The 14,757-nt window shown below is 41.0% G+C and overlaps 1 long non-coding RNA gene across 1 annotated transcript; it reads left to right on the top strand.

Moving 5' to 3' along the window:
- Positions 1-446: 446 nt before the first annotated feature.
- On the top strand, positions 447-13,489 carry LOC132651141 (uncharacterized). Its single transcript, XR_009588999.1, has 3 exons — positions 447-499; positions 10,817-10,903; positions 13,344-13,489. It is a non-coding gene; the product is annotated as an uncharacterized LOC132651141 (long non-coding RNA).
- The last annotated feature ends 1,268 nt before the right edge of the window (positions 13,490-14,757 follow it).

The following is a 14,757-nucleotide window of genomic DNA, read 5'->3' as shown; positions in this document are numbered from 1 at the left end:
CATACACAGGTAAATGTGCAGGTATTCTGTAGTCATATAAGTAACTTAAGTTTTTTCACATGGTAAATAAATTATTTTCAACCAGAAGGAAAGTGTAGAACATGGCAAACCAACACATTTTATTTTGAGTCCCTATCAAATAGGAATGACTTGATGAACTTTTTCAGAGGAAGCTTCTCATATTCGAAGACAAGAGCTATCCCTGGCTTAATGAACTTTCTGTCTTCTGTAGCCTCCCAGTACCCAGGAGATTTTTACTTCCATAAATTCTGGATTGACAGGATTTAATTGCTCACCTCCTGCTTTGCTATGTGAAAATCATGACCCATACCCAATTTCTATAGAGATTAAACCAGAAGAAAATGATGTGGTGACCATTTCTAAGCCCAGCTATTCCATATGGAATGCAGTGTCCCATGCCCTCCATAAAACGCTGTTGAACAAAATTGAAATGGGATCTAAAGCATACAGAAACATGGACCGGCTTCTTCCATGCCAGGTAAGCCTCACTGGTAAGCAAGGGTAGCATCAGGATCTTATATTATTGGTAAGTAATTCACTGTCATCAAGCCAATAAAACATTTTCACCTTATAGTTGAAAGTACAAAATAAAATGGAAAAAGGTTCTGTCAACATGTATGTGTATATATCTGTATCTTAAATGATTTGGAGACTGCAAGCACTCACTTGAAGACATTTAATTTGAATGTCTTTCAACAAATGCTTTCCTAGTGTGAGATGAAATTCTTAAGATATATGTGTAAATATGTAAAAATACGGCAAGTTCAATAACCAAAATTTTCATGATTTCATGGAATATGTCCAGTGCTATAAGATATATATACGAGAGGACTGTATCCAAAGCAACCATTTCACATAAAATAGAATATATTTATGGCAAAAAAACCATAAAAAGATTCTTTTGTGGACAATAAATAGACTGTCTTAGAGTCACAAAAGAAAATTCTGCTCAGTTCCCTCTCTTCATCCACTTCTGCTGTCTATTCTGTTTTCTATTCTGGGTGACATTCTGGCACCCTCCTGTGGACCCTTCTTGTTATTTAGCTTCTTTGGGTCTGTGGATTGTAGTACGGTTATCCTGTATTATAGATCTAATATCCGCTCATAAGTGAGTATATACTATGTGTTTCTCTCTGTGTCTGTGCTACCTCACTCAGGATGATTTTTTTCTAGTTCAATCCATTGCCTGCAGTTTCCATGATTTCTTATTTTTAATAACTGATGAGTATTCCATTATGTAAGTGTACCAGAAGTACTTTATCCATTCTTCTAGATTTGAGGGACACCTAGGTTGTTTCCAGTTTCTAGCTGTTATGAATAAACAGCTATGAACACAGTAGAACAAATGTCCTTGTTATATAATATAAGGGAACAACTTTTGGATATTATTCCTGGAGTGCTATGGCTGGGTCTGGAGGTAGAACTATTCCCAATTTTCTGCAAATGCACCAGATTGATTTCCAGAGAAGTTGTACAAGTTTGCACTCCCATCAGCAGTGGAGGAATGTTCCCTTTTTACCACATGCTCACCAGAATATGTTGTCACTTGAGTTTTTTATCTTAGTCATTCAAGTGGTGTAAGATGGAATCCTGGAGTCATTTTGATTTCTGTTTGATGACTAAGGACTTTGATGATTTCCTTTAGTGCTTCTCAACCATTTGAGATTCCTCTGTGATGAATTCTCAGTTTAGCTCTGAACCCCATTTTTAAATTGGATTAGTTGATTTGTTGGTGTTTAATTTCTTAAGTTCTTTGTGTATTTTGGATTTTTAATGCTCTGTCTGATGTAGGATTGGTGTTGCTATTTTCCCAATCTGTTGGCTGCTGTTTTGTTCTTTTGATAATGTCCTTTGACTTACAGAAGCTTTTCAGTTTCTTGAGATCCCATTTATTAATCGTTGATCTCAGAGCCTGCGCTGATTTCTTCTATTGTCTCCCATGTTACTGAGTTCCAAACTTTTTTCTACCTTGTCTTCTAAATGATTTAGAGTCTCTGGTTTTATGTTGAGTTCTTTGATCCACTTGGACTTGAGTTTCTGCATGGTGATATACAAAGGGGTCAATTTGCATTTTTCTACAGGCAGACATCTAGTTAGACCACCACTATTTGTTGAAGATGCTGTCATTTTTCCATTGTATGGTTTTGTCTTTGTTGAAAGTAAAGTTTTAGTAGGAGTGTGGGTTTATTTCTGTGTCCTTATTCCAATTGTACAGGATTTGTCTTCTCAAGGGTGTTTTTTTGGTTCTCTGACTATTATTTCTTACCTTTCTCAGACCCATGAGACTTTGGGTATTTGTGGGCACCCCATGCACAAACAGCCAATGTGAAGGTATTTGGGGGAAATCCTAATAAAAAATCCTATTGTTTTCCTGAGCATATCTTAAATGATAATATAGGAACCATATGCTGAGATTTGGTTGACCTCACTGTTTGTCCTTGTGAAATATTGAAGACTCTGGAAATCAAGGCAGGGCCAGCATGGCTCCTGTTATCATGCTTTGCCATACTTGATTCACTTTAGGACACCATCCTAGGGAATTTACTCTTTTCCATCTTCTCTGGAGAGGTGCACCAGCTTGGGTGACCCCATCAAAAAGGAATTCACCAATTCCATTTTGATAACTACATTTGCTCAGGAAGAAAGAAATAGCTGCTGGGTTATAACATTCATTTTGGTTTGAGAAGATATTAGGATTGTAAGAAAGGAACTTTGGGACCTAGAAAATCATAGCTACACTGAGAATTTGCTGTGATGAATGAGAGGGGAAAAAAAGGCAACAATACCAAGTTACATTGATGCTTCCTGTTGTGTGTTTTGGAAGATGTCACATTATTTAAACATTTTGTATGATCGTGGTGAAAGCCACGCAGTTACTACTTCCAGGATAATAACAGACATTTTCCTGGCTGGTTCAGTGATGTCAAGCACACATCAGGAAGTGTTCATGTTCTTAGAAGTGTTGGAGATGCTTCACTGTCATTTGGAGCTAGCTGGAAGGTAGGGGTACTGATGGTTTTCTGGGTTTAGGCTGAGCACAGTTTGGGTGAATGTGAAGACTGGCAGGAAGAGCTGAGCTGCATGTCTACTTCTGTGGCTGCTGGGAGTGATGCTACTCTCACAAGCACAATTCTCCCTCCCTGATTCACCTGGACAGTCTACCATGCAGAGTGATTATTGGGTTAAAGACTATAATTTTATTTGAATTCCACTATAACACTGGTCAGTGGGCAGCCTCACTGTGATTGTCTGGTTCATACTGGCCATCTTGGTACATGATGATGGTCATTGTATCAAAGGTTCTTATACTTCGTGATAGGTGCATGTGTTCTGGGTGCTAGCTAGTGAGTTTTTGGCAGCGTAGGCTCTTCAGAAATTATAATTTTGTCAGACATGGGAAAAGAGTAATGCTGTATTTTTTTTGAGTGTGTGAAAGTGGTGCATGTAGGGGAGAGTCGTTTTAGAAAACCTTCCACATGTTCCTCAGAATATGAATTTTCACCAGAGATGAAATTGAGTAACAGGAATAACATCATCATTTGCTATTTAAACTTCACTAAATATTGTGATAGTCTTTTAAGAGGCCATGACTGAAGACATATGCATCCTCAGATATTCCTCAATAAATGGAGATCAGTGGGAATTTGCTCTCATTTGATACCAATCAGGAGCCAGAACCAAATCCCTCTCCAAATTTTTTCTGTATGTGGGCCATTAAAATGAAAACAAAACAAAAATTGTTCAAAACTACTTCAGGACCTGGAACCCTTGTTATTTGAGAAGGAATGAAGTGGTCCTCAAGTGTGTGTGTGTGTGTGTGTGTGTGTGTGTGTGTTTGTCCATTTACACATCCGGGAATGGTTTGTTTGGTCTTTATCCTTTGTATCAAAGTTGCTGCACCTTGCCCCTTTATGTACCTGGGTGGGTACACCTGATCACCCTATGTGTTATCACCTGTGGGATCATAACTGCCACAGCACTGCAGAAAACTCAGAAACACAAAACCAGCCCAAAGCACAGCCATGTTTTCCTCCAAGAGTGAAGTAGTGTCATGTACACTTTATGCTTTTTGTGTGTGTGAGCAGAGGAGAGCAACTGAAATTGTGCATGTTCAATACAGGTCAATTACTTGTTTGTATTAAAATTTGGAATAAATTCTCTCAAGTTTTTTTTTTTTTTTTCTAAATTAAGGGAAAACCTGTGTCCTCCATAGCCTGCAGCAACAACTTTTAGAGGTTGAATACAGGTGCAGGGGCCCAGGTAAATGCCTTAGCATCCCCCTCCCCTCCACTCCCTTGAGCTTAATTCTGGCACAGGGTCCCTCCATGCTTAGGGCAGAATAAGGCCATTATCTTTCAGTGGTTCATCCAACGATGCCACAGGACTAGAGGATGTGGGTACTCAAGACAGTTCTGTCTTTACTAAATTAAAATATATAGTATTAAAATTATCACATATATAAATCTAGCTATTAGGTGCAGGAGCGCTCTGTCTTTATGGACACGTGCACATCACCAGAGGGAACCAGATGTTCATGCACCACCCTGTTGTCCCTGGGGATCCAACCTGTTGTCCCTGGGGATCCTGGGAAAGAAATAGCGATTCTGTGTCCCTGTCTTTCCTGGACTCGCTTTCTCTTCAGGAACATACTGAGAACCGCCTGCCCCTGCCTCCCCAGTGCTGGGATCCTAGGTGTATGCCACTGCGCCGCCTTTTGTTGTTGATGTTGTTTAATCTTTAAAAATATTTATCAGGGTGAGTGCATTTCTGCCTTCCCGAGAGAGCAGCGCTGCTTTGACTGGGAGGGCCGCAATTACAAAAAAAAGGGGGGCCGAGACCCCAGGATTCCTTTCCCATAGACGAGGTGGGCGGCCTCTGAGCAGAAGAATGCAAACTGCACATTCTTCCTCTACACAAGCTACTTCCAGCAGCTGGTGTTTACTTCCATTACCAGGGGGCGGGGCGATGACATCACGGAGATGCTCCTAGAAAGGTCTTGATTCCTAAGATGGCAAGGGGCAAAGGGAGGGGACATTTACAGAACCGTGGGACCGGGGGAAAGGATGTGTGCACTGGTTGGTCGGTGACTTCCCAGACCAGGGCCTCTGCAGCAGTGGAAAACAGCTTCAGGGCGACTTCCGGTCCAGGCTACCCTACCAGGGAGGGAAAACAACCCAGGCTGCCTTGTGAAGGCATAAACAATGCCCGCAGCATTCTGGGAATTGTGTTTCTGCGCCTGCACCACGTTATGGCTTGGCCGTAAGCGGAGATGACTACAAACAATCCCAGAAGTGTTTGCTCTGCACCCCGCCATGTTTGTAGTTCTCATTGAGACATGCTTGTAGTTCTCACAGAAGCTTGCTGTGGGCACAATGCATTCTGGGATTGTTTGTAGTTCTCTGACTTTGGTGAGCTCTTTATTGATCAACGAAAGGAGTAAATGGCTCCTGTGCTTTGCAGGTTTCTGTTTACAGTTCAGAAACATGGTGGCCCGGGAGATAGTGGGGAGGCCACCGAGCCAATGTCCTAACTGCTGAGTCATCTTCCCAGCTTTTTGTTTATGTCTCAGGAATGCCTCGGAGTGAATATTCTCATAGTTTAAAAACCCTTGACAATGGAAATTGCATTACCTACCCAATTTCTCATCTGCACTCATTCAATTTAAAGCCGAACAGTACACACCATGAGCATTTAAAAATTCGCGTGTATCTATGCGGTGTCCTGTGACAATCCATTGTGTCTGCAGTGCTCCTGTTGTGCAAAATGCATTCTTCGGGAGTCTGAGGACACCTGCACTCATTTGCATAGACCCTTCTGGCCTCAAACTCATACATGCTGCCTGAGCTTCCCTCTTTGCTAGCTCTTCAGTCTTGCCATTTACATTTCAGGGGAACATCTACTGACACTTGCAGGGAGACATGGACTAGAGAATTTATTAGCAGGGCTATGGGTGCCTGTGAGTCAGGATGGCAATTTCACCACTCATACTGATTTCCAGGGCAACAGAATTTCTTAATCTATAGACAGATTTGGGATTCACAGTGTGACTGTCTTAAGCTAGTGGTATACAAATAACACAGAATTTAGGCTCATTCTGGCCTTTTCAGTTTGTTTGTATTGATGGAACTGAGGATGGCAGGGGTGGCGCCATTTTGTTTCTCAGACTCTATCTTAAGTTGACTGACCTTGGAATGATTTGGTCACCACCTTTGGGTTCCGAAAAGGGCCACATGGCCCTCCATCCTGCAGGTTTTGTGGATACCACAAAATATGTAAATAGATAATTATAACCAGGCCTCCACCCCACATGTTATCATAAATGCCACAGAGTGTGTTTGTGGATCCTCCACTCCACCCAGCTGGCTATCATAGAGATTGCTATCTGTAGGTTTAGCCAGGTGGCTTGGAACAATTAACCAAAAGGTTGCTGAACCTCCTACCCAAAACTTATTCTTCTCTGTAACTCTAAGGCTTGGAATCCCCCGCTTGCCATTTTTTCCTTTAAAAAGTCTGCCTCCCTGAGATTCAGAGCCTCACTTTCTAACCTGCTATGTTGGGGAAGATTGGCGGCCTGAGATTTAGCTTGAATAAAGATCCTTCTGTGATTTTCAATGGACTGGACTCCTAGTGGTCTTTTGGTATCTCTCAGATCGGGCACAACATACCTACCTTGTCCTCATAGAAAACTGGGTACCCTCCCACCCTTTACAGATAGGGGTGCATCTGTCCCCTCCAAGATCCAAAGATCATAGAAAACTGGGTATTCTGTCACCCTTTACATATAGGGGCACATCTTTGGTCACTCAGATAGGTAACTGTCTAGGAAAGAAATAGTCCGAGATAATCATTCTGGAAAATTTTGGTAAAGTCTGCCTCTGTAGCAAGAGGTAGGTGAGGTCTGCCCCCACAGCTAGTAAAGAGGTCATTAACAAATTCCACTCCCAGCCTTTTGGATTGAATGCAGATAGTTTATCTTCTGCACTGAGAAGAGGCCTTTGCATGTTTAACATTCCTGGTTTCCCTAGTGATCTGTGGGTACAAGGACCTTTGTGGTTCAACATCCTGTTGTTCAAAGTGGAGTTTTCCTGAAAGTAGGATAATTAGCATCAAACAAGGATGAGCTCCCTAATTGCTTTTCCAATACAATATGGTCAGTCCTGAAACCATATATACACAATCAACAGAAAGGGACTCAGCAAGTTTTATTCAAATATTTGAGCATACTTATTTACCCATACTTAGCATGGAAGAACTCGCCTGGGAAGAATAAGAAGGGATAGAGAGAGGACAAGAAATGAGTAAAGCAATGTAATATATTTTAATTAAAATATATAAAAATACATTTTAAATTAGAACATGGCTAAAGAGATAGTTTAGCAGTTAAAAAACAATGGATATTGGTACAGAAGATAGAGGTTCCATCTCCAGAAACCACATGGTAGCTAGCCATTTGCTCTAATTCCAGACAATGTCATCTCCTGCCATCTTCTGGCTTCTGTTGTTACTGAACATAGACACACTCAGAAAAACACCCATGTATATAAAATAAAAATAAAGCTTAAAATTGTAGTAATCTCTACAGAGATATCACAGCAGTGAGACAGACAGCAGCCAGGGCTAGTTAAAACGAACTCTTTCTACTTCTGTATGAAAGTAGCTGCAGCATTCCTCTGAACCAGCCATCTCATAGGCAAAAACAGGCTCATTGTGAAGTTAGACTAGCTCAGCAAAGCTGCTCCTCTAAGAATAGTGTCCATGGTGCTGATAGGTGACTTCCTTAATATTTTCTGAATCTGTATTCTCTGTCTTTGTATGTGTGAGAAAATGGCCTTGATACTTCTATCTGTGAAATCATACAACATGATTGACAGGTAGCGCTGGCCTCATGCAAATGATTTCTACTGTCCCTTATTTTCATCTAAGACCTTGTGGTACAAGATGAATATTCCAGAGGCATTTCTGTCCACTTTTATAATTTACATATGTTTCTGCATGACTTTGAGCTAAGATGCATTTAAATATATCTCCTTATACACTACCACCATGTTAAGAAAATGATTTAACTTAGCATGCTTTAACACAGGCAAACCTATAATTGAACTTTTCCAGATTCCCTAAGTAAAACATCAAAGCTTCCTTTATTAAAGAAAATCATGCTTTGGAAAAGACTCCCATGCTCTCCTTTCCTGCCACAGGAAAAAAAAAAATCTTTCTCAGCTCTTCTGTTTTCACTGTTATGATGGCTATTCTAGGCAGCCAAATTGACTATATGTCTGGAATTAACTAAAACCCAAACTGTTGTGAAGTGGAAAAACTCTTCAATCTAGATCTAGATTTTTGATGTGATAAAACCCACCTTTAATCTCATCCACAGTCTCTGATGGTAACATACATACATATACACACACACTCACAATACATACATATAATATTGGAGATGGCAGCTCTTTTTCTTTGTCTCCTGGCCCTACCTCTGTCTAGCAAGCTCATTTTTTTAAACCTGGCTTCAAAGCTTATTTCTTAAGAATTATGGTATATACTGAAGACCATCTGAGACATCCAGCTACATTGGCTGAACCATTACTGTATTTTTGTTTTGTTTTGTTTTTAAGCAAAATCCAAAACATGATGTCACCAATAAAGATGCTGGAGTCAGATACCTGGGTGAAAACTTACTATCCCAGGGAGGCAGAGAAAGTACCCAGCCTACCTTCCTACTCAGCCAAAGGCTCAGAAAACAAAACAAAACAAAAACTACTTCTCCTTCCATGCTTTTTAAAAATCCTCTCAAACTGAATGTCCCTACATTCTATTTCATGTGAATCTTTCCCAACTGGATGCTTGCTTGGCCTGTTGACCTATGGTTGAGTTTATCTAAGCCTGTTTCAACAGAGAGCTTGTGGATTAAAGGTATATGCTTACACTAAACCACTACAACTAGAGACAGATTTTTCCAGGATACCATCTCAGGGTTCACAGTATAACTAAATAATCCTGTAACATGGGTTCTTCAACTTCCCATTGGTATACAGGCATTGTTGGACCAGTTGGAACACAGCCTGTGAGCCATTGTAAAAAACCCACTTTCTACATATGTACATTCATTCCATTTGTTCTGTTCAGCTAGAGAATCTTTACTAATACAGATGTTTTGTTTTGTTTCCCTTCCCATTTGCCTATGGCTGCTAAAAACCCTGCTCCACAAAGTTTGTCATCTGTTAACTGTTTTTCTCTCAGGGTGTTCACAGGTACCAGGTGAAATGTAGGTGCAGTTATCTGAGCCCAGTATGAAGCCACAAAACACAAATCTTGTTTCTTGAAATTTCTCTGATAGGGAAGGTCCTCCTCCCCTTTCATCTGACCCTAGCCTATCATCAGATCTGGCTGTATTGTCTTCCTCTATGGCCTGCTCCCCATTTAGGAGGAGGTGATCAAAGAGCTAGCCACTGAGTCATGTCAGAGACAGTCCCTGTTCCCATTACTATGGATCCCACATGGATACTGAGCTACCATGGGCTACATCTGTGATGAAGTTCTGGGTTATCTCCATGCACGGTCCTTGGTTGGAGAATCAGTCTCAGAAAAGACAGATGGAGTGGGGCATGGATGGAAATGAGGGAAGGATGATGAGACTGGGAGGGATTGAGTGAGGGGGCTACAGCTGGGATACTAAGTGAATAAACTTTAATTAATATAAAAAATAAATATATTCTTTACATTAAGAAATGAAATATATAAGGAACACACAGTCCCAACCAAAATTCTGCTATCAGCTTTTATACTTTTTGCCAAGCGTGCATTTTGCATTTATTACAAAACACAATTCATATTGTTCTCTGAGAAGACTATATAACTCCTGTGAGAGTCATTTATAAGATCTAATAAATTCCTTTGTAGTACTTGTAAATCACTATAAACTAGACATTCCACCAAAGATGAATATGATTTAGCACAACTTAAGAATACTGCAATCATTTTGTCAGAATTTTTTAATTGTACTGAATATGTTCTCTAGATATGTTAATCATCTCACAAGAATGGGGTTCTTGGAGTATGTGATTCCTACCTTTTATATTTTAGGTTTAAAAGCTTTGGTAGTAATATACATATATACATATATATACACATATATAAATATATACATAGGTATATATGTGTATATATGTATATTATCTATGTACACATGTATATATGTATATATATATATTATATATATGTATATTACCGCCAAAGCTTTTAAACACCATGGCAATTTAATAGAGAAGTCACCTTGATTTGTATTTTGTTCCTTAATTATAAAATGTATGAATAATTAAAAACGTTCTCCTTACCTGTTAATTATTCTAGGACCCCTTCCATTTGTCGGACAGATGGGTATCTCCACTGCAGTTGAGTAATGGGCTATAGAAGCCTGATTCTCCAGGAGGAAGAAGCAGAAGCACCCTACTGAGTGCTGTGGGGGAGCTCAGGCAGGCCCTGAGAGCTTGAGTTGGGGAGCCTAGGGTTTCCTCCCACAGAGGGGAGCAAGTAGTGGCTGAGTGGCCAGGGTGGGAAGGCTAGGCGGTCCCAAGGCTGTTCTGAGGCTGGGTGTGCAGGCAGATGTATAGACTATAGGAGGACATGCATTAGCGCTGCTGAAATGTGAATCTGCAGATCTGGCGAAGACTCAGTCCTGGACTGGAAGCCGGGGTCAGGGACTACTGGGCTGTGTACCTTCTGCACATTCTAACCCTAAGGGAGACATCCTAACCATAAGGAAGGGGCTCCTGTCACTCAAGTCTCTCTGTCCAATCAGGGCCTCCGGCCGGACCCCCCAGTAATGAGATGGGGCGTGTCTTTCCAGAAAGCTTTTCTGCTGGTTCAGCTCCGAAATCGCGGCATGGTGAGTTCGGGGAGGAGAAGGTGGCTGATCGGTGGGAGCTGGTGTTTGGGGTCTCTTCCAAGACTGGTTGGTCAATGGCGGCCCCTGGGGAGGGACCTTGTGGTCCTCGATACTCGCTGGACCCAGTGGTTGCAACTGAGTCACTCCAGTGTGGGAGCCGCATCTGCGCAGAGCATTTGCAGCAGGGGTTTGTGGGCAGAATCACCCTTGTGGCTGGATGCCAAAGTCGGAGTACATCAGTTTGTCTTCGCTATTCCAGTTTCTCTCATGTCTTCTACAAGTTTTGCTCTTAGCATTTAACCTTTAGGTGTGAGATCCATTCGGAGGTAGTTTTGTGGGGGTCGTAAATGGCATCTCGTGTGTTGAATAGCACTCAAATATTAAGCTGTGATGAGGAAGAGTAGAATTGATGATGTAAAGGATTTCCAGTGTGTGGGAAATAGTAGGTGACACTAAACAGAATTTAGCCAAGGGAGGGCTGACTCTAAATCACCCCACAGGTAAATAGTATGCTAACCAGGCCTGTTAGAGATTAGCATACTAGCATATACATGTTGACCGGGCTTGTCCAGAAATTTGGCCCCAACCCTAGCAAAGGAGAGAGACAACTGTGATTTACAACCAGCTACCAGGCAGATCCTCATATCAAAGAACAGGGCACTACCAAGGTGCTCAAGGCGGTCTTATAGGGTCACTACCAACATTACAGCCTGTGGTGACATAAAGGTGTTAAAGTAACTTTTATTCCCCTGATGTAATTGTCCTCCAGGAGCCTACTGCCTTCATCTGCTAACCTAGGCCTGGTGCTGCATACTTCTAGCCTCCAAACAATCCAATCTAGGCCTAGAATGATTTCATCCTCTGAGACTTAGTGCTGAATAAGCTCACCCTTTCTAGTTCTTTCTGAACTCTTGCTGGCCTGTTCAACTCAGCTGTTCTGGCTCAGACTCCCCTCCAAGGTGACTGAATCAATCTGGCTTTTCATAGTTTGTGACTGAATTGCTCCACTTGGCCTCATACTGACTTTGGCAATATGTCATAATCTTGTGGATGCTTCTCATTCTCTGGCTCTGTCTGTCTTCACCTGTGTCTAGTTTCTCTCTTCAACTTGTGTCTGTAAAAGGCTCCCAGTAAAACTTTTTCTGAATTCTGAAAACTCAACTTGACTGCATTGCCTCTCAACTCACTGACTCAGCTTAACAGCCTGATTAGAAATGGCTAGAACTCAAACATCTGCATCTCTCTGTTTCCTGAGGGCTAGGTTAAAGGTTTGTACCACCACACCCTGACCTAAGCTTTTCTTTTCCTGAAGCTTGCTCTATACCTGGCTGATTTTGACCACAAAGATCTGTTTATCTTTTTCTCCTGGGATTAAAGGTGTGTCTGTATTCCAACCAGATCATATAGACCTAGAAAGTCTTTGGATATGATCTCTTGCCAGAACAGCCATGTTCTGAATTAAAATTCATTTACCTAAAGTTCCATTTTTTCTTTTTGATTAAAGAATGGTTTTGTTTTGTTTTGTTTTTTTCCCACAGGGTCAAGTCTATACTGGTTTACAATGCTTTGAAAAGGAAAAACAAAACAAAACTTGTGTTCATGTCTGACCTGAATAATGAAGGCATTCCATGAAGCCTATGAATAAGGGGAATGACATAGTTCTTTCTCAAATCCATTAACATTCTTGGCATAGCCACTAACAGACTGAGGCCTACGCCTTGAGAGCTTTCACTAAGTTATCCATGTATTGAAAATAAAATAGAGTTCCTTCTCAAAAGCCAGGAACATATTTGGGAGTGTAATACTGTCCATTGTAGTTACAGTGAAAGGATTTGCGTGTGGAGCATGGTTTCTGCCTTCTGTTCAGAACAGGAAGAACAGTTAATTATGTACAATTGCTGGGTGAAACAGGGTAGGCAATAGCAAAACCAAAGAATAAAGTTTAAGGCAGTCAGCTGTAGGAGTCACCCTATGAAGAAGGACATGATTCCCACAGGGTTGGTGATTTTTAAATTTCTAGCATGTATTAACTATTGCATATGAGTGAAACCAGATTGGTGAGTGTTCAATTAGATGGAGCTAGTGAATATTGAATTTCCAAGTAGGTCTATCCTATACATTTATTTATAGTCTTCCTAGACAGGGCTATGGCTGCTCAGAAATTTGAGACTCAGCTATTTGCAGTAGCTTTATATGTCAGGTTACCAATCTCAGCAGCTAACACTGCAGGTAGAATCAAGGTCAAACAGTGTCTGATTAATGCCATTAGCTCTACCAGAGCAGGGCCTGCTTTTGTTCAAAGTCAGTATACCTATATATTTTTTCAATTATATTTATCTTTCTAAAAATGCCAATTGTTGGTATTATTTACTAAGTTTTATTTTCTTTATGCATCACTGCTCTAATCTCTTATTTCTTTCTCTTCTCCAACATTTCCCAGTCGTTAAGAATTTCATTTCTGGGACTGGAGAGATGAAGCACTGGTTAAGAGCACTGTTTCCTCTTCAGAAGGATCCGGATTCAATTCCCAGCACCCATGTAGCAGATCACAACTGTCTGTAATGCCAATTCCAATGGATCTGACACATTCACACTAATGTACAGAAAATAAAATTAAATATTTTTTTAAAAAAAATAGTTTATTTCCTATTTCAAAAGGGATTTCTTATTAGTTTCTGTTTAGAGCAATGTCTCCCAAAATTCAGCCTTTCTTCATGAAGTGTATTTATTTAAGACTTTCTTTGAACACCTAATCTTGCCTCTGTGTCCCAATGTCTTGCCACTCATTTCAGGCTGTACCTTAACCTGGTCAGTGAAAAGAGACCAGTGAATGAGGTTCCTCAAACATCCCTGGCTTTCCTAGGGTGGGCAATTACAAACAAAGAGGGATCTGTGTATGAATCGGGCTCACTGACCAACTTTGAAGTTGATGTCATCAAAGCATAGAAAGGGATGGAGAAGAACTTTCCTGCTTGGACAGGAAGTGTCAATTATTCAATTTTAGATGGTTAGGAAAAGTTCAAACTAGCAATAGTTGGAGTTCACAGACCAAGTCAATCAAGATTCTGGAAGAAGAACTAAACTCATTTCTAGAAACCAAATTTCCGTAGTTACATTGGTTCAACAAACACAGTTCTGGACAAACTGGTGTGGCCAAGCCTAACAGGCCATTTTGGTTACCTGGTCTTTTTCATCTATCATTTACTACCCTGGACGCTTGGTCTGTCTTTACCCTGTCCCCTCCTCCCTTTCCTCATAAGGCTCACAGTCATGTACCCTCTAGACTCTCCCTGATGTCCCTGCCTCTGGCTATTCTGTCCCTTTTATGTATAATAAACTTTCTACCCTCTCATACCGAGAATCATCTATGTCCTTTCCTTTTTTTTTTTTTTTTCATACATTTCCCAGTTACCACTCCTCACTTTCAAATTCATGGTCACTTTTTGCTTTAATTGTTGTTACTCTTTTACTTTGGTTTGGCTTCAGGACTTCTCAGCTATGAGGTAGAGATTACTGCACTGAACATGATTGTGTGTTGGAATGTGCACACAAAGGACCCTGTGACTTGGATGAGGAACTGTCTCCTTGTGTCTTGGAGACTAGAACGTTGTACTAAAATACAGATTTCTTAGAGTAGGGCTCTGTGTGTGCCTAAGGTGTGGGCCCAGCTGGGAAGGTCTCAGCTGCCTGAGTCATTTGATCTGATCCCCCAGTAGAGTAGCTGCTAGTGTCCTTAAGCACAGCTGGGTGGTCAAAGGAAATGAGGGAATGAGGGACCCTGGGCAGACCTGCCTATCAGCAGCACCAGTGTGAGGTAGCTCATAGTTTCTTTCCAGGATTTTTCTCTGATGCAT

Source organism: Meriones unguiculatus, assembly GCF_030254825.1.
Source record: "Meriones unguiculatus strain TT.TT164.6M chromosome 13 unlocalized genomic scaffold, Bangor_MerUng_6.1 Chr13_unordered_Scaffold_40, whole genome shotgun sequence".
Classification (NCBI taxonomy): Eukaryota; Metazoa; Chordata; class Mammalia; order Rodentia; family Muridae; genus Meriones; species Meriones unguiculatus.
Note: the sequence above shows the minus strand (reverse complement) of the source record. Positions and strands in the feature narration are given on the sequence as shown.